Raw genomic sequence first — 26,748 nt, forward strand, 5'->3', positions numbered from 1 at the left:
AACAACACCAGATCTCAAGGTGATGATCTGATATTTCAGAAGAAATGAGCAATGAAATGTTTGTTGAGTACCAGCCATTTCTTAAAGTTCTGCTAGGAAACCAGAGAACTATAAGACACAACTCCTGCCTTCAAAGCACCTCAACTATTGATAAAAATGGATGACTACCAAAATAAGGGTATGAACCCTGAGAGTCATGAAAAGTCAAAGTGGGGGCAGGGAACAGGCAGTAAGAAAGGCTTTCTGGAGAGGTAAATTGACACTTGAAAAGTGGCAAAGTGCTAGGTGGTGAACTAGGGATCCACAAAACAGGAACAAAGTCCAGAAGGGAAAGAAAAGAGGGCCCTGTGGGATGCAACTTGGCTGCAATCCAAGCTGTGTCCTTACCTACACTCTCCCTTGAAGCCATGTTAAATGACATGCAGTTCCTCCAAAACTCCAAGCTGCCATGCCTCCAGGCCTTTTCATATACTCTGTCCACTACCTGGAGTGCCTCACACTTTTCCTATGCCCTAGTCCTGTCATCTCCTCTTGAGACTGTCCTATGATGCCTATGCTTGCCCTAGACAGATTAGCAGACTGTGAGTTCTTAGAGGGCAGAGTCTGTATCTCAACTATATATCCCCAGGTCCAAATTTAATATCATTCAATTCACAAGATCATATTTGTTAAATAAATAAATGAATGGTAACCAGCAACATGAAACCAGATGGAAAAGGCAGGGAAGATGCCTTGGGAAGCAATATGTTTTTTAACTGATGATTCACCTGGTGTTAGAGTTTATAAATTTACTTTACATTATTCCAATGTGAGACAAACTGACAGATCAATAGATTTTATAGTGGCAGTGTGAGGCATGAATTAGATTTCGGGAGAAGCAAACACCATCTCTAGATTTAGAATTTTTTTTTTTTTTTTTTTTTTTTTTAGCCTATCAACTTTTTAACCACAAAATGCATTTTAATCCAAAGCATGCTGGGTAATCACTTCTGAAATATCGCAGCATATCCATAACTGATCCCCTGGAGCCTGGGAGCCTAGCTTTATGGCAAGATAAATGTTTTCCATCTTTGACTTTTTAATATTCAGAGAGTCATTGGCCTCAGAGAATTGTAGTTAACCAGTTTCCACTTCCTATTGTGCTGGGCTCTGCCTGCCCTGCTACCCATCCCATTCTATGAGCACTGATGGAGGACTGCCTTCAGCAGCCTTTACTCCTCACTTCCTAGCTGTAATTAATTTTCTATTACCTATTTATCCAGCCTCACCCTGGTGAAGAATGCAGGTTCTACAGACTACTCTGGTTCGAAACCTAGTTGCAACATTTTTTAGCTGAGGGACACTGGGGAAGTTCCTGAGACTCAGTTCCCTTACTTCTAGGGAGGGGATTATAATACACCTACTTTATGGGGTAATGGTTCCCAGCTGGGGACATTTGGCATTGTCTGGAGACATTTTTGGTTGCCAAGATTAGGAAGAGAATGGCATTGGCTACTAGATAGAAGCCCGGGGATGCTGCTAACATCCTACCATGCACAGGACAACTCCCACAACAAAGAAGTATCCAGCCCCAACCATCAACAGTGCCAAGGTTGAGAAATTCTGCTCATGAGGTTATTATGAAGGAGTCAATGAATGTTGGCTCTTCTCCACCTCATCATCAGAATACCATCATTTCTCTTGGCCTCTAGCTTCTTCATTCAAAATCCTTATGTGTTCTTTCTTCTATCCCCAACACAAATATCCTGACACAAGCTCACATCTTTTCAAACCTTTTCACATCAGTGTCTCTACTTCAGCACCTTCCCCCTACTCTTCACACAGCCAAATTCTATCTGTCTTCAAATCAAAGCCCAAACTCATCTCCTCCCAAAAAGGCCCTAGCAACCCCAATCCATCAGCCTCACTCTCACTTTACCTTCTTGTCATAGTGACCCTGGGCATGTTCCTTCCGTTTCTTACACTCAGTTTCGTCATCTGTGAACTAGGCAATGATGGGGCCTTTTATGGATCTCAATATCCACAACCCTTGTCTAACCAAGTATCAAAACTACTGAGAAATACAGCAAAGTTAAGGAAGACAGTTTGAGAACAAAGCAAAGTTAAATCTCCGAAGTTTATGTCTGCAGACATTATTACTATGATTTGAATATATCTTCTAGATTTCCCTTGATTTTTTTTCTGATTTGCTGGCAAATTCTCTCTCATAAGGTTAGAAGAAAAGCTCTTTTTATGTAATTATTTGGGGGAGGGGAAACCAAATGGTTATTAAAATCCCAGTGCACTGCTTCCCTGTGCTCTTCTGCCCCAGGCTCTCAGAGATGGAAGGTTGACCATATGTTCCAATAAGCTTCACCCTCAGAGGCTTTTAGCTTCCATTAATAAATGTAATTGAGAGCAATGAAACATTTGGATCTCACTTTAATAAGTCAACAAAATGTAAATGAGGACTGCGGTTGGCAGGAGCCTTTTGTCCTGGAAAAGGAGGCATCTCTTCCACCTGCAGCCTGCTTTATTTAGGGGTTCATGACGGAAAAGGGGATGAAATGAAACCACCCATGTAGAAAACCATTTGCAGGTGAGGTTTGAGAAGCCCCCACACCCCAAGTGCCTCTGAGGTATACTCAATACAGTGCCTGAAATTCCACTATGAGTGGCTCAATTTATTCTTATCCACAGATGGTTCCTCCCTCAGGGCTCACTCCTAACATTGCCTTTGAGACTAACCCTGCCCCTGGTCTGGAAGAATTTAAGAAGTTTGAGTGGTGAGTAGAAAAAACATCAAATGCCTGATAAAATTGTCTTTTTACATAGTGATAATTCAGTAACAGTCACACACTCACCTAGAAACCTCAGCCTCACACTGTCAAGCTGAAATGTAATGGACAAAGGTGGAAAATAAGTTCCTGTCCTCAGATCATTCTGTCTAACCTGGGAGAAAACATCACAAGGGCAAAGCCATCAGAGAGAAGTTAAGGAATAGCGGTGATGCGAGAAGCATGCAGGGAGGCCTGCAGTGTTTGCTAAGAGGAAGGGTTCTTTCATTCACACATTCAGAAAACATGGGTGCCAAGCCTCTTAACAGAGTGATGATGAGTACTTAAATTTGCTGAGATCTGATATCTCCTGGACTTTCTGAGCCTAATCCACTGGTTTTGCCACTTGGAGGGCAGGTTGGCAATATTTATGGAAGATGAGATACACACACTCTTTGACTCAGCAATTCTACTTCTAAATACTTATCGAATGAATATACTTGACATGTGAAATGTGGCATACATACAAAGATATTTGTGGCAGCAGGTTCACAATAACAAAGAATCAGAAACAACCTAAATGTTCATCAAAAGAGGAACGCTTAAATGAATTAGCGCAGCTGTGAAAAAGAGGTCATTTTGTATACCAAAATGAAAAGCTATCTGACATATTTTGTTAAATGAAGACAGCAAGTTTCAGGACAGTGAGTCGGGGAAAAAATACCATTCTAAATCTCTGTCTATGTTTGTAAATGCACAGACCATCTCTGGAAGCACACACAAGAGGCTGTTAATGGTGGTTGACTCTGGGAAGAAGAAATGGGTAGAGAGGAGCTGGAAGAATAACTTGCTCTTCTTTGTGTTCCCTATTTGTATCCTTTTGAATTTGTGCCGAATATCTGTTTTCAAAGAATAAGTAACATTACTAAAGGAAAGAAAAGTAAGAGTTTTATAGCTGAGACTATGAATCTCAACCCTTCCACCTACCAGCTGCATGCCTGGAGTGTGCTATCTAACCTTGCTGAGCCTTGGTTTTTTTCCATTTCTAAATAATAATAATATTATCTACCACATCTGATTATTGTGAGGACTGAAGGAGACAGTGGCCCACGCTAAGAGCTCAGTAAGTGGTATCCACTGCCACCGTCATAATCAACATCACAAGTGAAGAGCACTAACCACTGCAAAAAGGATCAGAAGGTGGTCTTGTTCTTTCCTTAACCACAGACGGATTCCTATCACTGACCAAGGACTCACCTCAGCCTTAAATTCAGACTATACTCTAAGTCCTGCTCAGATAGCCCCCTATTCATGACTCTAGACATAGCCAAAGCAGCGTGTTGTCCCGAATGGATCCTACAGAAGAACCAGAAAAACAGTATGGCGTCAGGCTAGAGGTGTGGCTGCAACTATTTTGGTTTAAAAGCTCTCCAGTATGATTCCCCTCATTGCTGGCAGGAGTGGAAATTGGCTCAACACTTTACAAAACTGTTAGGCAGTATTGACTAAAGCTAAACATAAATGTACCCTGTAACCAGTGTTTCCATTTCTCGATATATACCCAACAGAAATGAGTGCATATGTCCTCACAAATACTTGTATAAGAATGTATGTTCAGGGGGTGGGGGCGGGGGAGGAATAGCATTGAGAGAAGTACCTAATGTAGATGACAGGTTGACTGATGCAGCAAATCACCATGGCACATATATACCTACATAACAAGCCTGCACATTCTGCACATGTATCCCAGAATTTAAAGTATAATTTTAAAAAAAGAATGTATGTTCATAGAGCTTCATTTATAATAGCCAAAAATTGTTAACAATCAAAATGTCCATCATTAGGAGAATGGATAAACAAATTGTAGTATATTCATGGAATGGAATACTACCCACCATTAAGACAGAATTAACTACTAGTGTCCAACACAACATGGATAAACCATACAGACATCATATTGGGGTAAAGAAATTAGGCACAAAAATGAGCATAATATATGAGTTCAACAACTGGCAAAACTTATCAATGGTGAAAGAAGTGGGAGAGTTGGAGCTCACTAGGAAGTGGCACAAAGAAAACTTCGAGAGTGCTGGAAATGCCCAATATTTTGATCTGTGTGGTGTCACATGGGTGTCTACATAGGTAAACACACACACACATCACAGAATTACATTATGGTCAACAACTGATCACATATACAACAGTGATCCCATAGGATTGTAATGAAATTGATAATTTTCTATCACCTACTGATGTAGTACCATTGTAATGTCATAGTGTAATACATCACCTTTTCTATGTTTGGATATGCATAGATACACAGATACTTACCATTGTGTTACAGTTGCCTACAGTATTCAATACAATACCATGCTGTACAGGTTTGTAGCCTAGGAGCAACAAGCTATATTATACAGCTTAGGTGTATAGTAGGCTCCACCATCTAGGTTTGTATAAGGACACTCTGTGATGTTCATGCAACAACAAATTTGCCTGTCAATGCATTTCTCAGAACATATTCCTGTCATTAATGACGCATGACTATAGTCATCAAGCTGTAGCTCAAGATTTGTGCATTGTATACCTTTTATGGTATGCATTACACCTCAAATAAAAATGAAATAAGTAGCAATAAAGCTCTGTCCTGAAAGTTTTCTTGAACTTCTCCCTGTGTGTTGATCTACCCTCAAAGGCCAGGAAGCCCATCCTGTTAGCTAAGTTGTCATCCCTTCTCATGAGGATCTGAGCCTTTCTCACCTGGCCCTGTTCAGTTGGTCCTGGAAAATATTTCTACCAGAACAGACTTATTGAGAGGCCATCTTATTCCCCAGTTGTCTGGTCTTGACAGCACACTAGGTGTCCTCACTGTGGGAGCAGCTGGTCCCACTCCCCCAAGGCTTTCTACACATGGGGTTTGGACACAGGAGTCTCACAGCAAGGAGGTAAGGTAGCAGATTGCCCCTCATTAAGGCTGTGGTTCTCTGCAGGAAGCTGGCTGCCCAAAGTAGGGAACAGGTGCCTCTGATCAACTGAGGAGCATAAATCCACCTACAACTTCAAGAAGGGGTCCTTTGTTATTTGTTTGGTGTCATAAACAGAGAGAAACAGATGGAAATCAGAATTGCTTATGCTCCCATTTGAGGCCCTTGGAGCCTCTTGGCTTCCATTCCAAGCTCCCTCTGCTGGTTCTTGGGAAAATGCATCCACTTGGCCAGTGTTTGTGCTCCAGACGGAACTGGCCTCAGGGAGGGAATCAGAGGCTAGAAACGTAGCTTCACAATGTTCTCCTCTTCCACCTCTTCACTGGAGTCCCTAAGGTGACTGGCTTTCCTGATCATCCCCACAGCAGGAGAGCCAGGAAAATGAGAAAGCTGGAGGTGTGATTTTGAGCCAGGGTGACCACTGAGACACCCTCCTCTGCGAAAACACACACACACACACACACACACAGAGCATTTCTGAGAAAACTGGCTCCTCAGGAATAAACTGAAAATGTTCATCCACAGAGCAGTTTTCCCCAGGATGACGGAAAGTGATCTAAAATACCTCCGGTTCTTCAAAGCCCTAATTTACACAGAGTTAAATGGTAGAGAAGAGGTGGCCTTGAAGACCAGAGTTATGAGCTGCTTAAAATAAATGCATCTATTTCCGTTTCTTGGCCCCCTCTAGGGAATCTTGTCTCTCAGGAATTCTCAAGACTGTTTTTATCTGAAGAAAGCTGAGAGATTTGTGAACTATGCCCAACTGAAGATAGGCGCCTGCTTTTATTCCAACCTAAGGCGTCAGAATTCTCTCCTATGTCATTAAAACCACTTGAGGTGTAATTATAGCTCCTCTGCCCACTGACCCCTGGGAGTGGGGGTGCAGAAGGCAAGAAATGGAATGCACTCTTTTTAGACTTCTCAGTGCTTTCCCCATAACAGCTATTTAAAGCCCTGTCAAGTTAACCAATGGCTGCAATCTTGTTAGAAATATGTTTGTCTTTTGGCTGAGCATGGTGGCTCACATCTATAAGTCCAGCACTTTGAGAAGTCCAAGCGGGCAGATCACTTGAGGTCAGGAGATTGAGGCCAGCTTGGCCAACCTGGTGAAACCCCATCCCTACTAAAAATTAGCTGGGCATGGTGTCACATGTCTGTCATCCAAACTACTCAGGAGGTTGAGGTGGGAGAATTGCTTGAACACAGGAGGTGGAGGTTACAGTGAGCTGAGACTGCACCACTGCACTCCAGCCTGGGAAATAGCAACAGCAAGACTCTGTCTCAAAAAAAAAAAAAAGTTTGTCTTTTAGTTTTTATTTTACAATTCCAAGACCTGGTTGGATTTGGGTCAAATTTAGCTTTAAATTCCTCAACAAATGTTTGGATTGACAAAGAAAACACAAGCATCAATATACAGGGCAAAGCCCACCTCTGTTCCGTTTGCTGTCTGGGCTGACAGGCAGTATTTCTGGCATCTTCAGTAGTGGAGAATGTATTTGTTCAGATCCGCAGGACTTGGTAGAACAGAGTGTAAACGTCACAATAGCCTGGACCCTGAGACAACAGATTTGAAACATCTGGCCTATTGTTTAAAGTGTTATCCAAATAATAATCCCTATCATTTGTCTAAAACAATCAGGCTTCATATTGTATGAAATTTGGACCTACATGATGGATGACAGTCACGTGTGTGCCACATTCCCAATGGCCTTTCCCAACTATCCGAGATTCCCTTGCTGTATCCACTCTACGTAACCCTCTAAACCTCAAGGAACCATCCATCTCTCCATGCAAGGGATAAGCACGACACCATTATGGGGATAGCAAGAAAGTTGACCCAATTTGTTCAGAAAGTGAATCTATCACACAAATTACAATTTTTAGAAACAAATTGTGTTGAAGAGCAGGCAGTCAGGAACTCATTGGCCATGTTCTTCCAGAGTACCTCCACACATACCACCACACCTGACCTGCCCATCACTGTTCTGCCCTGTCTCATGCAACATGCTGTGGGTTGCTGGGAGAATAGGGTGGGCTTTAGGTTTAGGGTTGAGGCTGTACAGCCCTCAGGTAGGACAGAAGCTAGCTAGCAAGAGGAGGCAAAAGAGAACTCTTGGGTAAAAATCCCTCTGAGGGAGGAACTACTACCTAAGAGGTGGGGCATGAACAAAAAGGGGGTTGAACAGCATAGTGGATAACTGATTGACAGGGCTGCCATCAAGGAGCAGTCGCCAACATCCATTCTGAAGCTTTCAGGTTGTTAATATTGCTATGCTCAGGAGAAAGAAGGCTGAGTAGTCAAAGACGTTTGGGAAAAGCTTGATCAAAATTAAATGGGTTTCTTTCAGCAAGATTTCTAAGAGCCTTTAATGTGTAAATGACGAGGATTATAGTTTTGGGTATTTATGCAACCTGTTAGATCTTAGAGTGGAGCTCTTTCTCTCTCTCTCTCTCTCTCTCTCTCTCTCTTTTCCAGAGCATCGCAAAGGGTTAATGAGCTTCACCGTTCTATTGTCAACTGGGTCAAGTTGAAAGCTCAGAATCTCCTTTTCTCTATGGCTCCAAGTTCAAGTTGGCTAAAAGTAGAACTTTCACAAGACTTGGGAAGTGGAAGTGAAGCAGTAACTGTTTCTCTCTAAAAGTCTTTGAAGTCGGAAATGTAACAGAAAGACAGGGAGGTGCCTGATGAGTTTCAACTTGTTCTCATCCCCTTTCTAGCTCTAATCACCAACAGTGGTTCCACACCCACTACCAGATGCCTGGTTACCACAGAAATAGCAGCTGCAGAGATTCAACAACTTCCCACATACCTTTCCATGAATCCCACCTCACATTTCCACTTCAACATTTGGACCTGCCTGACTTCTCAAATTCTCCCTGCAAGTTCCAACTTGCCCATCCTTGTCAGGGCTTCAGGAGGATGGATGGTGACTCTATGATTCTCCAAATTCCCCTTTAAACTGCATTAGTTTGTTAGGGATGACAGCACAAAGTACCACAGATTGGTTAGCATAAACAGAAGAAATTGGTTTTCTCATGATCTGGAGCCTAGAAGTTCATGATCAAAGTATCAGTAGCATTAGTTTCTTCAGAGGCCTCTCACCTTGGTTCCAGGTGGCTGTATTCTCCTCTGCGTATGTCAGTCCTGATACCTTCTTCTTATAAAGACATCAGTCAGATTAAGGCCCATCTTAGTGACTTATTTGACCTTAATTACCTCTTTAAAGACCCCGTCTCCAAATACAGTCAGATTCTGAGGTACTGGGGTTAGGACTTCAACATATGAATTCGAGGAGGGACCACAATTCAGTCCATAACATGAATCTTCACTTCCCAAATGTTTTTCGCAATTGTGTAATGTCTAATTCTTATAGTAAATCCCTTTTCCCATGACATGCACAGTGGCTCCACCTATCTGACTGAACCCAAATACAGAAGTGGTACTAGGATTGGAACGTCGCTACAAAAGAAAATCAAAACTAGTTATATTGGCCTTGGGACTAGATGGTGGGCAGTGGCTGAAAAAGCAGTGAGGTCAAGCGATGCCCCAAACTGCAACCTGCCTCCAGTTTGCAAAGAGAGAGTAGAAGGCTCTGGCTGGGAGTGGGCTGGAGTGCCTCAGGGACAGGCATACAGGTGGAATACCCCAAACTAAACTTCCTTTCAGCCACGGCTTACTGTGCTGATGGCTAAACTCAGAATGTGAAGAGACAGTCCTTCTCAAGGACACCTGGCCTGGTCTAGCCACCAAGCTGACCATGAGACAGGAACCTCCAGCAACAGAGAAATAGCTATCTTCTCCAGATGACCAGACACATACGAGAGGCAATTAGAGAACCACTTAAGTCTATCTATAATTAACCATCTATGTGTGTGCCACAAACAATGCATGTCCCTCTTCTCCCCTACATTATGCTCCAGCCAAACCAAACCACTTATAGCTTCCTGAAACGTCAGGCTATTTCACGCCTCGGGGCCTTTGTTCAACTGCTCCCTCCCACTCGGAAGCCCTGCCAGCATAACTGCCTAGCAAACATCTATTCATCTTTCAACACCACCTTTTCTCTGCAGCTTTTTCTTTTGACATCCAGCTAGCTATCATTTATTAAGCATTTGCCATGTTTCAGGAAATATGCAAGGTACTTCATTTGATCCTCTTGACAGCTCTACAACATAGGTACTCTTAGCCCTTTTTACAGATGAGAAAAGAGGTTCAGAAAAGTTAAGTTATTTGCTCGTGGTCATCCATCCATAGGTGGGACAATTGGGCTTCAAACTCAGACCATTGTGATCAAAGCCTGGCTCTACGCATACTCGTATACTTAATATAAATTGGTCCTCTGAAGCTAGGTTTGAACCAGAGACTGAGGCGCTTTGGGGTTTCTACCAGCATCCTGATAAGTTTCATAGCAATCTGGAGGTCAGCAACCCCATCTGAAAGCAATTCTTTTCAAGCAAGGCACCCACCAATGTCTGGATCTCTCTGGAACTGCTTGAACAGACACAGAAATGCCAGTCTGCATCAGGAGGGGCTCCCTTTGCCACAAGGCAGCTCCTGCATCTCAGAAGTTCTCAGAATCCCCCAGACACCTTATAGTGACTCCCGACTTCTCCAGAAGATAGTCATTCTTCCTACAGCAGAAGAAGCGAGAAGTAGGACAAGACCTAGGCTCAAATCTTGCCACCACACTCTCTGCTCCTCGACCCTCAAGTTGGGAGTCAAGAGGCAAGCATCTAGTCTGTTTTGTTTGTTTATTTGTTTTTTAATTTTTTTATTTCCATAGGTTTTGGGGGAACAGATAGTATTTGGTTACATGAGTAAGTTCTTTCGTGGTGATTTGTGAGATTTTGGTGCCAAGGTCATGTTTCCCAGCCTTCATTTTCCAAAACACAATTAGGACCTTGACAAGTTGTGCTAGCTCTACCTTCCAGTCACTTGTTCACAAAGTCACCCATCTGAACTCTAAGTTGGCCCTATTGCCTGTATACATGTCATATGTGCATATGTGGGGAGGGAGTAGGTGTGTGAGTGTGTGTTTTTGTGTATAGGCATATACTGAAAAGTTTGAGACCAGCCTGGGCGACACAGGGAGATTCCATCTCTACAAAAAAAAAAATTTGTTTTAATTTAAAAATTTAAAAAAAAATTTAAATATGCCAAGTATGGTGGCATGTGCCTGTAATCCCAGCTGCTCTGGAGGCTGAGGCAGGAGGATTGCTTGAGCCCAGGAGGTTGAGGCTGCAGTGAGCCATGATCGTGCTGTTGCACTCCAGACTTGGTGACAGAGTAAGACCTTGTCTCAAAAATAATAAGATAAAGTGTAATCCCATAATTCCATACACACAAGTGTTCTCCAAGCCTCCTATCACCCTTCAAGGCCTAATTTGACTCAACTCCTCAGCAAGGCTATCCCTACCTCTCTCTAGTCAGAGCTAACCCTCTTCTCCTCTGTGTGTCCACCGTGTCTCGCTCATATCTCTACCTGGGTATCGACCATGCTGTGTTGTTATGTGTCTCCCCTACCCCTGACTAGAGTGAGCTCTGAAGAAAAAAAGCCAAAGTATTAAAAACTTTCATCACTTCTACCCCATATCAAATTGGTGCCATTGGGCAGCACATTTGCTGTATGGTCTGCCTTCTTTGAAAGTTCTTCTGCTTCCCATGGCTCACTTTCACAAAGCCATATTTGCCTCATTTAAGATTTCAAGGTTGTAGGTGCCCATTAACTTGAAATAAATCAAATCCCTTGCTTAGCACAATGTTGGCCACTTGTCACTCAATACATAAATGTTGAATGAATGAATGATGTTTAATCATTCAAATTCACCCAAAGATATTTTTAATCTCAGAATTCCACTTTCCCCTAAAAAGAAAAAAAACAGAGACTTAGACAAAGTCAATGGTCAAGTGAATATGGAAACATAGCTCTCTAGAGACAAGAAAATTGTCTCTTGTCCTTTGCCCTTTCTTGTATCTCCTTCATACTTTCCTCCTCTTGGCTTCTTGGCAAATATAGTGTGCTGCTTAGAGGTCAATGTTTTAAAAATAAAATTTAAATGATATCCATTTTCTCAATGAAAATGGTAAGCTTCCATAAGAAAAAAAAAAAAAAACAAATAAATATGAAGGGCGAAAGAAACAACTTGTGGTCCTGTAAGCTTCCATCTGCAGACTCTCAAAGAGGCAGGAGAGTCAATGCCATTAAGACTTACTCCATAGAGGCAAAGAATGTAGGCTCTGCTGTCTACAGCACCATTTAACTGACATGGAAGTTCCTTGTCTGTGCTATAAGACCAGAAAAAAAAAAAAAGAGGTGAAAAATAACTAAATAAAAAAATACACAGCTATCATTTTTAAAAACATAATGTGTCCCTTACAGAAGTAACAAAAAATTTACAACCAGCTACTACAACTTTAAGAGAATTTGGATAGGCAATTATAAATAAGATAAAAACACAAAAAATCAATAATATTTCATCACACTGTCAAAAATCACCTAAAAACATAATCAAAAATTAGATAGCATACACAATAAGAACAAAAACAAAAAGTATCGATAAATTTAACAAAACCTTCATGGAATATTTTTTTTCTCTGTAAGAAAATATACATAAAATATGAGTAATTGGAGGGATACACCATGTTCAGTGACAGTTTAATATGGTACATATGTTAATCCTTCCAAATAAATATAAAAAACTCAATGCAATTCCAATCAAAATGCAGCTCAATTTTTTAAGACCCCATTCCAAAATTTTAAAGGAAGAATGCAGTGTCATAAATAGCTAAGTCCAAGAAGATAGTAAAACTTTCTACTCAGCTGTAGTAATAACAACAGTATAGGACAGGCATAGGAATGAAATAGACAGATGCCACCCAATATACCGATGGTACCATCTATATATGGGTACTTATATGCAGTCAGAGTAGTACACAGAGCAATGGGAAAGAAGATTGCTTAGTGAGTGGTGTGGGGAAATTGGCTTGCCATAAGGTCGACAGTTATTTTGTGCTGAAAGATTCCAAATGGAATAAATGTGTAATAGGAAAAGTAAAACTATAAACCTAATAGAAGAAAATGTAATTTACTATCTACAATCAAATACTCAAAAGCACAAATTGTAAAGCAAAAACACACACACACACGAAAATGGATAGACATCACAATTTGGTAGTCATGAGATTTAACAAGGTGTACCAAAGACAAAGTTAACAAATCAATGACAGACTGGAAGGAGATATTGCAATATGTAACACTAATAGTTGATTAATATCTACGCCAAACTCTATTGGGAGCTTTAAATTATCAAGAAAAAGGTGGGAAACTCAATATTTTTAAGTGGTGGGAATATGAATAGGCAACTCACAAAATAGTAAGTGAAATGAATAATGAGTTAATATCCTTACTCCCTAGTAATCAATATATGCAAATTAAATTATAAATGAGACAGTGCTTTATACCCATCTGGGTAGCAGAAATTAGAAAAGTGGGTAATTTATAGTTGAGGTGAAGATGTGAGGATTTGGAAACACTGTGCATTGCTTGCTGGGATTTTAAGTTAGTACAGCTTTCTTGGAAAGCAATTTAGTAGGATTTGTTAAAACTATGGGAATTTGTGTCTATAATCTGGCAATTCCACTCCCATATTTACATTCCAGAGATTTTGCACAGATCTAATAAGGGAACCAGTATGAGATGCTCATCAACAGTGTTATAAGTTTTAATAGCAGGAAGTTAAGCTTGGGGGTCCATCACTGGAGGGGTAGTTAAGCAAAATGTACTGGAGAATAAAACACCAGGCAGCAGTTAGAAGCTGTGGACTAGATACACATAAATTCAACAAAGATAGACTTAAAAGCATGGATTGAAATGGAAAAAGTCAGAACCAGAATAGGTTTTATGGGACAATGGTTTTTATGTAAATTAAAACCCAAGCATGCACAAAACAACTCCACAAATTTTATAAGAAGGCACACCTATTTAAATTTTTACACAAAACTTGTTAGAGCAGGAGCCTATGAAGGGTGGGGGAATGGGTATGGTAATCAGAGATGGGGAGGGGATAAATAGATAAGTAATAAACAAACACAGACCTGGAGAGAGTGACCCTGTGTAAATAGATGGTAATGATGAGGTGCTAAAAGAGGAAGAGGAGAGGAAAGAACGAAGGAGGGAAGGCACTTGAGCAAAAGAACCAGAGAGTCAGCCATGGCTTAGGAGCAAACTACTTGGCTTCTTTCTAATCCTGGCTCTACCACTTAATAGATCTGACCATGAGCAAGTGACTTCACTGGACTTGGTTTCATTTTACTCGGCTGTAAAACAGAAATGTTAACAGTACCTACATCAAAGAATCTTTTGAGCTTACATAGTATCCATGCAAAACACCTGACGAGTAGTAGGCACTCAGTGAACATTAGCCATGATTGTTTCTATATCCATTCTGTGTTTTATAGTAATGTGTACTTTGAAAGAACTAAAGTGACATGACAATGAGAACAGACATGGGTATTTTAATTGGCCATCATATGGATCATTTAGTTCTATTGCGGATAAAAATAGCATCCCCACAAAGTGTTCATGAGGATTAAATCTGTACAGAAGGCCTTTATCACATAGCAAGCACTTTGTAAATATTAGTTACTAACATCATTGCCAGAGGTGGTGGAAATCCCAGCCAGGCATCTCCAAATGGAAAGAGGATTCCATATCAAAACCCTTTCCAAAAAGTCCTTATGTGATGGTAAATTCTTCCCAAAAAACATAGGCACAGCCTCATCGGTGAGTCCACCCCCAAATCCATGACATCAACTCTGTGAAGCCATGAGAGTGGCGGGACTCCCGAATCTCTGGGGTTTTCATCCCAGGGAAGAAGCTCAGTGGGTGGATACAGGTTCGTACATCTTCTCCCTGCAGCTTGCACCATGCTCTCCCTGTGGAAATGAAAGGCAATTTCAGGGGAAATGTTGATAGGTGGCCTCCCTTTATGAAATTAAATAGCCAGAAAGAACTCTAGGAGTTAAACAGCCATGTATTTGTAAGGCAGCCCTGTGCCAAAGGCTCTGGAGAATTCTAGCTCTGACCGCAGTAAAGCTATTCACCCTTGCCCAAGGAAACGATGTTTTAAACTTCCCAGACTCTTCCTTCCTAAATCATATTTGCCAAGTGGTGACTCTTCATTTTTGTTGGATTTTATTCTTCCAGATTTCTAATGGAAGTTTAAGTTTCTGGAGGTGGTAAGATTTTAGGAAACTTTCCGTCACATGGCAAACCTTCAATTGCTGGGGAAGACAGAACGATTTCTCTCTTTGAAGAGTAACCCACATTTCCTTAGCCCAGCCCTGCACTAGGCTATGAGGCTCTAGCAAGTTTCTGTCCTGGAGATAGTTGTTCTGTTACCAGCAACCCCAAAGATGGGCGTCCTAACTAAAGTCTACTGAACCAGAATCTCATTATGACATCCACAGGCCAGCTTTAGGCACTTCAGCCTTCATGGGCCACTCCCTGTATAAAAACAATTAAAAATTATCTTTCGTGACTACATTGGTATAAAGATGACAATAATCTAGGCTGGATTCATTATTATATACTTACTATTATATCCATGTTTTTCTTCTGATTAAAAAAATAAGATATTTCATGGGCCCCTGAAATTATCATAGGCCCTAGGCTTGGTGCCTACCGGGCCTAGTGGCTAAGTCAGCCCTGCATTGAGCATCTGATACATGCTCCAGACCATTAGATGCTTTGAGGAGATACAGAATGATGATAATGAGGAGGAGGAGAAGGATGATCACATTATACCATTAATTGAGAGCTATGTATGTGACAGACACTATGACAAGGACTTTATATAAGTTGCTTTTTAATACTCTGAGCAACCCTATGAAGTTGCCATTGTAATTCCCAATTGCAGATATAGAAACTAAGGCTCAGAGAGAGTAAGTGACTTATATAAGGCAGTAAATGGTAGAGCCAAGTCCAGTTGGCTATTAACACCCCACTGCATGGCCTTCCTCTGCCCTGGGATACCCAGACACGCCTGGGTGGGAGGAAAGAAAACACACATCTGAATCAAATGGCAGCATTGAAGACTCCACCAGGGCTAATTCAAGTGGTTCAGACTGTAGCACATATAGAACATCAGCAGACAGAAATCTGGGGACATTCTCACCAAATAGATGGCACTTATTCTAGGCCTGTATATTAATCAAGGTTCTCCAGAGAAACAGAAGCAATAGGATATGTGTGCGTATGTATATGTATGTGTGTGTATGTATATATATGTATATGTACATATATAGATATATATTTATATAGATATATATAGAAAGAGATTATGGAAATTGGCTTATGTCATTATGGAGGCTGGGAAGTCCCACAGTCTGCCATCTGCAAGCTAGAGAACCAGGAAAGTCAGTGGTGTAATTTAATCCAAGTCTGTTTGCCTAAGAACCAGAACCAGAGGGGCTGCTGGGGTATGTTCCAGAGCCTGAAGGCCTGAGAACGAGGTGTTCCAATGTCCAAGGGCAGGAGAAGATGGATGTCCCAGCTCAAGAAGAAGAGAAAGAATTTGCCCTTCCTCTGCCTTTTGTTCCATTCCAGCCTTCAACACGTTGGATGACACCCACCCACAGTGAGGGTGGATTTTCTTTATTCAGTCTACCAATTCAAATGCTAGTCTCTTTCAGAAAAATCCTCACAGACATACCCAGAAATAATGTTTTATCAACTATATGGGCATCCATTAGCCCAGTCAAGTTGGCACATAAAATTAACCATCACAGCTTGGAAGACGAAAGAGAATTTGAGGAGAGAGAGGGTTCATTCCGGTTGGGTGAGAACATTCTGGAAAAGAGAGAAAGATGAGAGAATAGTGTGTGTAAAGTCCACACGGAGCCCCTACTTCGGACTTGCCCTGCTTCTGCCTGTAAGCTACTAGCTAGGATTGTGCGGTGGGTTTCCGGTGCTGAAAGACCCCAGTGATTTTGCCACATCTAACAGGTGTCTGTTAGCAAAACAGAGCCCCACGTACGAGCACTTGCTTCAAAGCCAACCGTGCTAGAAAGCAGATGCTGTCAAACCAAGAAAATGATTTTACAATTCTTATAAATGATGATTCTGCTTCCCTTGGGGACTCAGAAGGAGCTTATAAGAGAGAAACTCAGCTTCCCAAAGATAGGGTTGTTTCCAAATAAGAGTTGGCATTTGCATCAATTTTGCTGAGGGTGAGCAATTCCTTTTTCCTACTCCAACATGATGGGGCAGGATAAAAGAGTTTGGTTCCTTGAACGAGAGAATAATATGTTTGAAACTGCACTCTTGGGGGAAAAATGAAGGCTTGCAGGTTCAGCCCTAGTGTTGGGTGTTGTAAAAGATGGTAACTGTAGTGAGAAACATGTCCACAGGGTACGGTCAGCTGGAGACTTTGAATGGAGCCCCTGGACGTCTCTCCATGGGAGCAACCTAGGTAAGGGAGGAAGGACTAAGCATTCTCCAACACCGTTTGGAGTTGCCACCTGCCTCACAGTGTGGTGAGTTCCCATCAGTTTTTGTTTTTAATTGATTTAGTTTGTTCTGATTTTGCTGATTCTTTGATTTTTTTCTGTGAGCCTCCTGTCTGCATCCTCTAAGTCTTCCCCTCACAGATATCAGAAATCTTCCCAAAACTTTTGTCTGCATTTGTTGGCCCATAGCTTAGAGACCTTCTACACTCCCTGTGGTCTCAAAGTCCATTTAAATTTCCAAAACTGTTCATGCCTAAAGCCTATTGGCCAGAGAGTGACTCTACTTTTTTTTGAATGTTATTTCTCTCTTGCATTCAAGGTCCTTTATAATTTTGCCTTTCTGACCTGGACTTCCCATGGACCCGCCAGGACCTCAGCAGACCTCTCATTTGTTCCCACTGCCATACTTTGGTTCCTATGTCTGTCCAACCTGAGATGCCCTTGCCATTCCTTCCTGCCTTTCATTAATAACTTCATTCACACTAAGTTTACTGACCTCCTTCTCTGGGCCAGACCATGGGTTGGGAGTCAGATGATGAAGACAGAGCTTCTGCTCTGATGGAGCTAGTGAGGGGGAGAGAAAAGGCAAAAGAACTGGAAACACGATGTAGTCATCAAAATAGTAAGAGAGAACTCATGGAACTATTGGGGCACACATCAGGAATGGCCAGAGGAGGGGTAGGAGGCCTCTTTCCACCACCTCTAGGCAGCCTCCCCTGACCCTGCCAGCATGGCCTCCTCAAGCAGGCAGTCTGTGCAGGGCTGAAGAGTCCATATTTGGAGGCCTGGCTGCCTGAGTTTTTAATCTCAGCTCTATCACATACTAGCTGTGTGGCCTTGGGTTAATTTCTTAACTTCTCTGAGCCTCAGTTTTCTAACATGTAAAATGGAGATAATAATAGTACTGACCACTAGAGTGACTACAAGAATTAAATGATATAAATATGTGTCTGGCACAGTGTTGTGCTACAGAAGTGTTTCCTATTATTTTCTGGGGCCTTTGTATATCATGCCTGCGGGTCATTTCCAGCACATTAGAGCTGCCTCACAAACACTGCTGGAAGGTGGTGTTCAAGAAAATAGTGACTTTCATCTATATAGACACATATGTATCATCATAACCCTCTGCCTTGATCTCCATAATGACAATTCTTCTATTGGAAATACTCTATGTCATTGGCTCACACACTATACATAGACTCCCAAAGAGTGCTGATAACATTGCATTTTGATTGGCATTTTTTAAAATGATATTTTAAAAAAACTTCTCTCTTCAATGTCCAAGAATAGACTCCTCAGTAAGTCTTCCAGCTTCAGGCCTTGGACAGAATTGGAAGAGGAAGTGATCATTTGTCGTCTTTCTTTATAGACTGCATTTCTGGCATCAATTCCCTGCTAAATAAGACTTTTTAAAAATAGTCTTAACAAGCATTTTGACAGAGACTCCATTATGGATACAGAGAGATGTAGCCGTGAAGTCAGCATGTGTGAAATCTGACCTGGCCCCAGACATGGCCAGTGGCCTCCTGAGGGATATGTCCAGTGGCAGTGGGGACACTGGCTCAAGGTGACCATTTTGGAATATGGTATTGGTTTGATGCTAAAGCTCTGAATGTCTCTCTTCCTTCAGCTGACACTCATTCCCTGGCATGTGAGGTAGGATCAGTCAACTGAGGGGTTGTTCATCCCACAATGCCTCACTGCCCTGTTGGGAGCATTAAATGAGCCCCTCTCAGGGACATATCCCAGGATGCGTCTTTTTTAGAGCCTTGTCTTTGCAAGATCAAGTCAAGATCAAACCTAAAATGTCAGTGAATATTGGCTGAGTGCTTTCATACATAAGTGATGGGCTTAGCTGGAATGAGGGGTTGTGTGGAGGGGGAAATGCCAGACTGTCACTGAAGAGCAGCATTGTGGGGTGGAAGGATCTGGGTCTTCACAGGTAGATATGCCTGGGCTCTGTGGAGCTTGTGTCTTCCTCTCTGTGCACTCTGGGTTCCCATCTGTAAAGTGAGGATAATAATAATTGCTTTATAGGGATATGGTAAGGAATTACAATACTTACTATTGCAAATGTGGGAATGATCACTATTATTATACCACCTAAATACCCTGTAGAGGCAGGATAAGTCTGCACACAAAGGTTATCTTAGGCAGGATGGTAGATGCTTCATTCTAGAGAGGAAGACAGGAACCTGCTGCCAGCCAGAATCCCAAAGTAGCTGCTGTCATGGCACCCACCCAAAGTGGCTACGAGTGCAGCTAACTGATGCTCACAACTGTATGCCTGCCACTGGCCCATCGCTCCTCAAACCTTTCATCAGAGGTTACTGCTAATTCTGGAACCCCTGCCTTACCCTTCTTCATCCTGGCCACTGGGAATTTCTCTCCATACTCCCTCTTTTCCGCACTTTCTTCTTCTCCCTGCCTTCTCTCTCCCTTATTTGCCTCTATTCCTTCTCCTCCTATTCCTCCTCTTCTTTCTCCTCTTTCTGCTCTAAATGCACTGCTCTGCGTTTTCTTCTTTTGGACAGAGAGAAAGTGAAAAATCAAGTCGGGACTGGGAAATAGAAGGGAAAGGAGCCACCTCCGAACATCCTTGATTCCAGTCAATGTGGCCACCAGCACAGCTAGGGTCAAGATTGCAATCTGGGTGTGCTCCTATCTGGAAGACAAAGCTGGAAGATAACAGAGACACCCCAGAGCCCAACCCAACTTAGTACATGCAGGAAAATGATATCCCTGAGGCAGAAGGAGATTTAAATCCTTCCAAGCTCATGGGAGATCTAGTATTACAGACTCCAATCAGGATCTTTCCCCTAGACTCAACCATGTGGAGTCCAGTCAACAAGGTGCCTTTGAGACTTAACCTCCAGCACCTTCTCTCATAGGCAGACAGCTGATTCCCAGAACCCAAGCTTCAGGCAAGCTATCAGCTGAGCTGGAATTCAAGTGCTAGTCTCTCCATTCCTCACTGCCCTCCTCCTCCACCTCACCCACCTGCCTGTCAGCAATAGAAGGACTGGAGAGGTATGAATTGTCCCCACCAAAACTCTCTCTGCCTCTCACTCCCCCGCAACACACACACCTATTGATAATGGCAGGTAGTGAGGGGGACTGTTTCTTTATTGCTCCTTTGCATTTTAAGAGATATTTATCCATTATTTAACCAATCAACAAGCAAACTTCCTGTACTCAGCACTGTGCTTACTTCCATGGGGGAATCAAAGAGGCAGAAGTTGTCATATTTACCCTCAAGATCTCACAACCTGGGTGGGAGAGACTAGTAGATTTTCGGCTCACATTTTTTATGACATCTTTATTGAGATATAATTTATATACCATACAATTCACCCACTTATAGTGTACAGTTTAATGGTTTGGAGGCATACTCTCAGAGTTAGGCAACCATTACCACAATCAATTTTATAATATTTTTATCATCTCAGAAAGAAACTGTACCCATTAGCAGTCATTCCTCCTTCTCCCTCCCTCAGCCCTAGGCAACCACTAACCTACTCTCTGTCTCTACAACTTTGTCTACTGAACATTTCACACAAATAGAATCATACAATATGATGATACAATCCTTTGTGACTGGTTCCTTTCACTTGGCTCAATGTTTCAAGGTTCATTTATGTTGCGGCATCATCTGTACTTCATTTCTTTTCATGGCCAAATATTATCCCATTGCATGAGTATACCACATTTCGTTTACTCATTCATCAGTTGATAAACATTTGGGTTGTTGCCACCTTTTGGTTACTAAGAATAATGCTGATATGAAAATGTGATTGCAAGTTTTTACATGATCCTATGTTTTCATTTCTCTCGGGTATACACCTAAAAGTAGAATTTCTGGGTCATATGTAACTCTATGTTTAACATTTTGAGTAACTGCCAGACTATTTTCCAAAGTGGCTGTACCATTTTACATTCCCACCAGCAGTGTATGAGGACTCCAATGTCTCCATATTCTTGCCAATATGTATTTGTCTTTTCGATTACAACCATCTAGGGGGTGTGAAATGGTATCTCATTGTAGGCTTGATTTTCATTTTCTTAATGGCTAATTACATTGAGCATCTTTTCATGTACCTTTGGCCATTTGTATATCTTTTAGGGCAAAGCTGTCTATTCAGATTATTTGCCCATTTTTAAATTGTGTTATTCACCTGCTTGGATTTCAACCCTTTGTCTATGAAATAGATTGACTTTCAGTTAGTTAGGATGTATAAATATTTTAAGCCATTTACATCTAAAAATACTCATTTAAGAATGTTTATTGGCTCCACTGCCCAAATTGTGTCACATTTTTCACATTATTCTCAAGTTAGATGGAGAAAACAGATCATCAGACAGCCATAGGTATAAACATGAACTGCTAGAAATACAAGTTTAGATATGCCATCTTTCAAACCAGAGTTTTGAACAGAGCTCGAACAGAGTTCTTGCCAGACAAGCCTACACTGGACATGCGAGGTGATCAGTGGTGGTTGTCCTTCTTACAACTATGCAAGCAGAGTGGGAGTGCACTCAGAGTCTGAGTGCAAAGAAAAGTAGCATCCACCTCTGGAATCAGAGGCTCATCTGGCCTAGAGGCAATGGATTCGGGAATTACTCATACCTGGGGGGATATTCTGTGCCCCCCTCCTGGTTTCCCATCCACTCACCTGTTTGTTCCCTCAACCCCCCAGTGTATACACTAACCCAGCCAGCCTGACGAGGCTCAACTATGTAAGTAAGAGTAGGTGCCTCATTCGTTATAAGAAGCATCCTCCGAGCATCTACTTCTCTAAGTGCCAGGTTCTATACCAGGCACTACGGTATTCAGCAAATCATTCCACAACATTAGTTAATCATGGTCTAGTGGGAAAATAGGCAGATTCTGTCCCATGTGACATTCTTTGATACAGGGACATGAAGGGGGTTTGGGGCACAGAGGGAGGGCCTTACCCAGCCTGGATGTCCTAGAAGGCCTCCTGGAAGAGGGACCCTAGGCTGGCCCTTAATAGTTTAATAGAAGTTATTTAAGAATCCTTGGCTCAAGACAAAGCATATGTACACACCCCTGGAAGGAGAAAAACTGCAGTGACTCTAAGTTCAAGTTTTTTTGATCCACAGCATTTATAATAAGAGAACAGCTATACTCTTGATTTTTCCTTTATTTGTTTATCAATTTAATAAATCTCACGCAAAGAAAAAGGACCAAACCCCTATCTACAAGAAATTCCTCAATTGTAATAACTTCCTTCCCCTACCCTGAATTCCAGTCCACCCAGCTCCAGATTTAAAGATGTGTGCCTTAAGTTCACAGATGGACTGTAACTTTCTCAGAAGCAGAGACAACTTAGATTTCTCTTCTGTCTTCCATAGCTCCTAGCAAGACAGTAACATTCCAAAAGGTAGAAAGTGTGTCTTTTTTATCTGTGCCTAAATCTCCAACTCTGAAAAAAGAGTCTGGCACAAAGAAAGGGTCCAGTGAACATTGGAAGTTGAGGGCAGCTCCAAGGCTGAGCTGAATTGGGCAAGCCTGAGCCCTGGGTCATGGAATCCTTAAGGGTAGGGCCAGGTGTTTCTCATTTGGGGGACCCTCCAATACTCATTTTGGAGTCCCTCAAGCACAAAGCCTTGCACAACGCCCAGTGCACACATGACAGTTAATGTTCAATGCGTGCCTATTGAATGTGGTTGAAACATTCTGAATAGTCAAAAACAACTGAACTATTCTGACAGAATGATGGCCTTTTTAGATGACTTTGAGAGAACAAAGAGGGAACAGGACTCAGGTTAGAGGGCAGTGAGGAAACATCAAATGAATTTTGATGGAACAGAACTTCTCCCAGAGCACTATTGTTGGCCACAAGTTCCGGTCTGAGCTCTGCCATCTGAAACTGGGTATCCAAGGTACTAATTGAAACAAAGAGTTTCCACTTCTCAGGGACACTGGCCCAATAGCTGTGATGGCTGCTAGGGCTAAGGTGAGTTTTCTTTGTTTCAGGGAGCCTTGCATGACTGAACCTTGGGGACAGAAGCAAGATGAGAGAGGCATCCTGAGTTTCTGTTAAGAAGTCTTGATTCCCACTAATTTTTATCGATTCTCTCTCTCTCCCTCTTCTCTCTCTTCTGAAAGTTTTTTGGATCTTTGCTTTATCTCTGGTGCTCTGGCCTTGGTGTGGGTCATTTTTCATCCACTGTGCTAAGCATGTGGCAGACTCTTTTTATCTGAAACTCAAGTCCTTCAGTTCTGAGAAATATACTTTTATTATCTCTTTGATAATTTCCTCCCACCAATCTTCTGTTCTCTCTTTCTGAAGCTCCTATTAGTTAAGTTTAGACCTCATAGATTCAATCTGTAATTTATTTTCTTCCTTTCCTTTTTGTCATTTTGGTCCTTTTTCTGCTTTTTTATTCTCTGTTCTGGAATGATTCTACATGAGGGTGATAAGCCAGGTAGTCAGCATTCTTGTGGGGGCTGGGCAAAGGAGAGGCACTGGGCTCTCCCCAGTCAATTGTGGACTTTGAGTTGATCCCTGTGTTTTCAACACCATCCCTCAGAACCCCCTCCATCCTGGGTTAATATCCTCAGTTCAGGCCTCACTGATAGAGTTTCTTTGGAGTCATCTCCCACGACCAGCCAAAGAAGAGGAGGTCTTGAGTCTACCTGCTCCTTGTACAGACTTGCATTCTATCTGCCTGTCTGAGTCTTACCCTTGCCTCCCCACTCCTGGAATTTTGGCTCTGGGTGTGAAGCACCCAGAATGTGAAGCAATTAAGTTCTCACTGTACCCTTGCTTCAGATAATGCATTCCAGCCATCTCCTTAACCTGCATCCTACCTTCCCCAATGTATGGATCTATTACCGACTGTCATCTCTACTCTTTGTCTTTGCAGATTTACACAATTTTTATTTTTTTTCTGCCATTTTATTGATCTATCAGGAGAGAGTAGAAATAAACACATGTGTGCAAATCACCCTGTTTAACTCAAAGTCTCTATTTTTATTTCTTCTTTTGTTTAAAAAAAAATGCAATTTTATGCTGTCTCATACCAAACAGCTGTGATTAGATTTTAACAATTTAGAATGCCATTTTTTTCTTGACAGTTCTAACACATTTTCAAGAGCCTTAAAAATTCTCTTCTGGGAATTTCAAGAACGGATACATTCAAGTCCCTCCCATCTCCAAACCCCCACCTCCCCAATCAAACCAGAAACCCAGATAATCCACTTAGGATTCAATCAACAAGGATTCGATGGGAATCAACTGCATTATTACTACATCATTAAATTGGTCACACAGGCCTCTGCCTGTGGGGGTGAAAGTGAGGCTCTGAACCCTGCTGTGCTCACTTCTCTAACTGGACAATGCAGGGAGGAAGTGGGCCATCTGTCCTCAGAAAGATTTTGAAAGAGTGAAATGAGATGATAAATCTGAAAGCTCTTGGAAAATAAAAGAGCTATATAAATGCACAGTGTCATTACCAGACCTAGGGCAGCTCAGACAAATCCAGCCCTAACTCATTCTAACATTATTGGGCAAGTACATTACAATAATCTATCGTGGAGATAGAAATATCCCTGGACATGACAAATGCTTGGAAGTGTCTATGAAGAAATGTAACATTCATTAAGGAAATTAAAGCCCAGGACATCCAAGGTTGACTCAGGAAGAGATCTTCCCCATCCCTCTCTTCCTCTGCCATGGGGATCACAGAGGACATGTATGAAGATACTGGCATTTCAAAATGGAGGGAGTCTGGGTCCCTGAGTCACCAGCAGAGGCCTTTGCTGAACCATATCAGACTTTATTTAAGTGAAAACAAAACCCTTGTTGAGCTAAGCTACCGGGATTTAAGACTTGTTTTGTTACCACAATATAGCCTAGCCTGCCCTAACTAAGGGCTGCTGGGGTGAGGTATATGGTGATGAGGGATGGAGAGGACCACTTGGATGCTAAGACCCTTCCCTCATGCCTGGAGGTGGAGCTGAAACCAGAAAGATCTCTGTCTTAGTCTGTTTGTGTTTCTGTAAAGGAATACCTGAGGCTAGGTAATTTATGTATTTTTAAAAAGAGGTTTATTTGACTCATGGTTCTGCAGAGTGCACAAGAAGTATGGCAACAGCATCTGCTCCTGGCTACGGACTAAAGCTACTTTCACTCATGTCAGAAGGGGAAGGGGACCAGGTGTGTCACATGGCAAGAGAGGAAACAGGGAAGAGCTGCCTGGCTCTTTTCAACAATCAGATCTTGTGGGAACTAATACAGTTAGCACTCACACATTACCAAGAGGAGAATAGCACCAAGTTGGTCATGAGGATTCTGCCACCACAACCCAAACACCCCCTACCAGGCCCTATCTTCAACACTGGGGATCAAACTTCAACATAAGAATTGAAGGGGAAAAATACTCAAACTATATCAGGCCCCCTGGATTAGGCTTCATTAAAAATTCTGGAGTAAATAAACAAGAAGTGGCAAGATTAGAAGCCATTCACCTCACAGGACATTACTTCTTCAGGGGGCTGCCACTGGGTGCCATCTTCTGTTTCCTGATCTCTCCCCTGTGACAGGTCCCACAGCGCCATCTCTCAGGCCTACTGTGGAACCTATCTTCATGGAGGCACTTTTCTGCCTCAATTTCTTGGGGGAGGGGGAACCAACATTAGCCATGGCCTCCCTGACCAAAGAGACCCTGCCCCTGCCCAGAGGTGTGAGGTCTCCCTTTCATATCGTTCCTCCTTTCAAGGCTTTTTTTGGGAGACTGCACAGCCACTCAGCCTTCAGTTTCTGCCACAGGGACAGGTGCAGAAAGGGTTACGTTGTCTTACCAACCTGCCTAATTTATGTTGAAATACTAATGACCCTCAGTCCTGACTAAAGTCATAGCTTTGAAAACCAGAAGTCCCTTGGACATCACATATTTCAGTAGATCTTAATCTTTTTTGAGTCACATAACCCTATGAGGATCCAATGAAATCAGAAAAACACAAATATACACACTTGTAACAAAACATTAAATGTGATTTTTTTCTATCACTAACCCCAACTTTGGAAGAAATGGGTCACCATGTATCTCATATTCTATGGTGACACCAAAGCAGTTAGAGCCAGACATTCACACCCCACCCCAAGGCTTGGGTGAAATGGTAGAACTAGGCCTGCCATCTCCAGCCATGGGCCACACGGTCCTTTACCAGTCTGTTTAACAAGGGTGAAGGGGACTGTCCCAAGGAGAAGGGATGTTGGTGGAGAAGAGGATCACACTCCCCTGCCAGAGTCAGGTGCAGGAGGCTCCAACAGATGAACTTACGGGGATTAGGGGAGCCTGCAAGAGGAGAGTGCTGGCATCACATACCCATAGGTGGCTTGGCAAACTTAGCACTCATAGGCCCTCTAATATGGATGCTGGATGGATGAAGGCTGGTAATGCATTTTGGGGAAAGTTTGATATGTGTTCCTTGCTGTTTGGGGTATATGTCTACACGGAGGCTGAGGCCTGC

This window comes from Papio anubis, chromosome 2 (assembly GCF_008728515.1).
Source record: "Papio anubis isolate 15944 chromosome 2, Panubis1.0, whole genome shotgun sequence".
Classification (NCBI taxonomy): domain Eukaryota; kingdom Metazoa; phylum Chordata; class Mammalia; order Primates; family Cercopithecidae; genus Papio; species Papio anubis.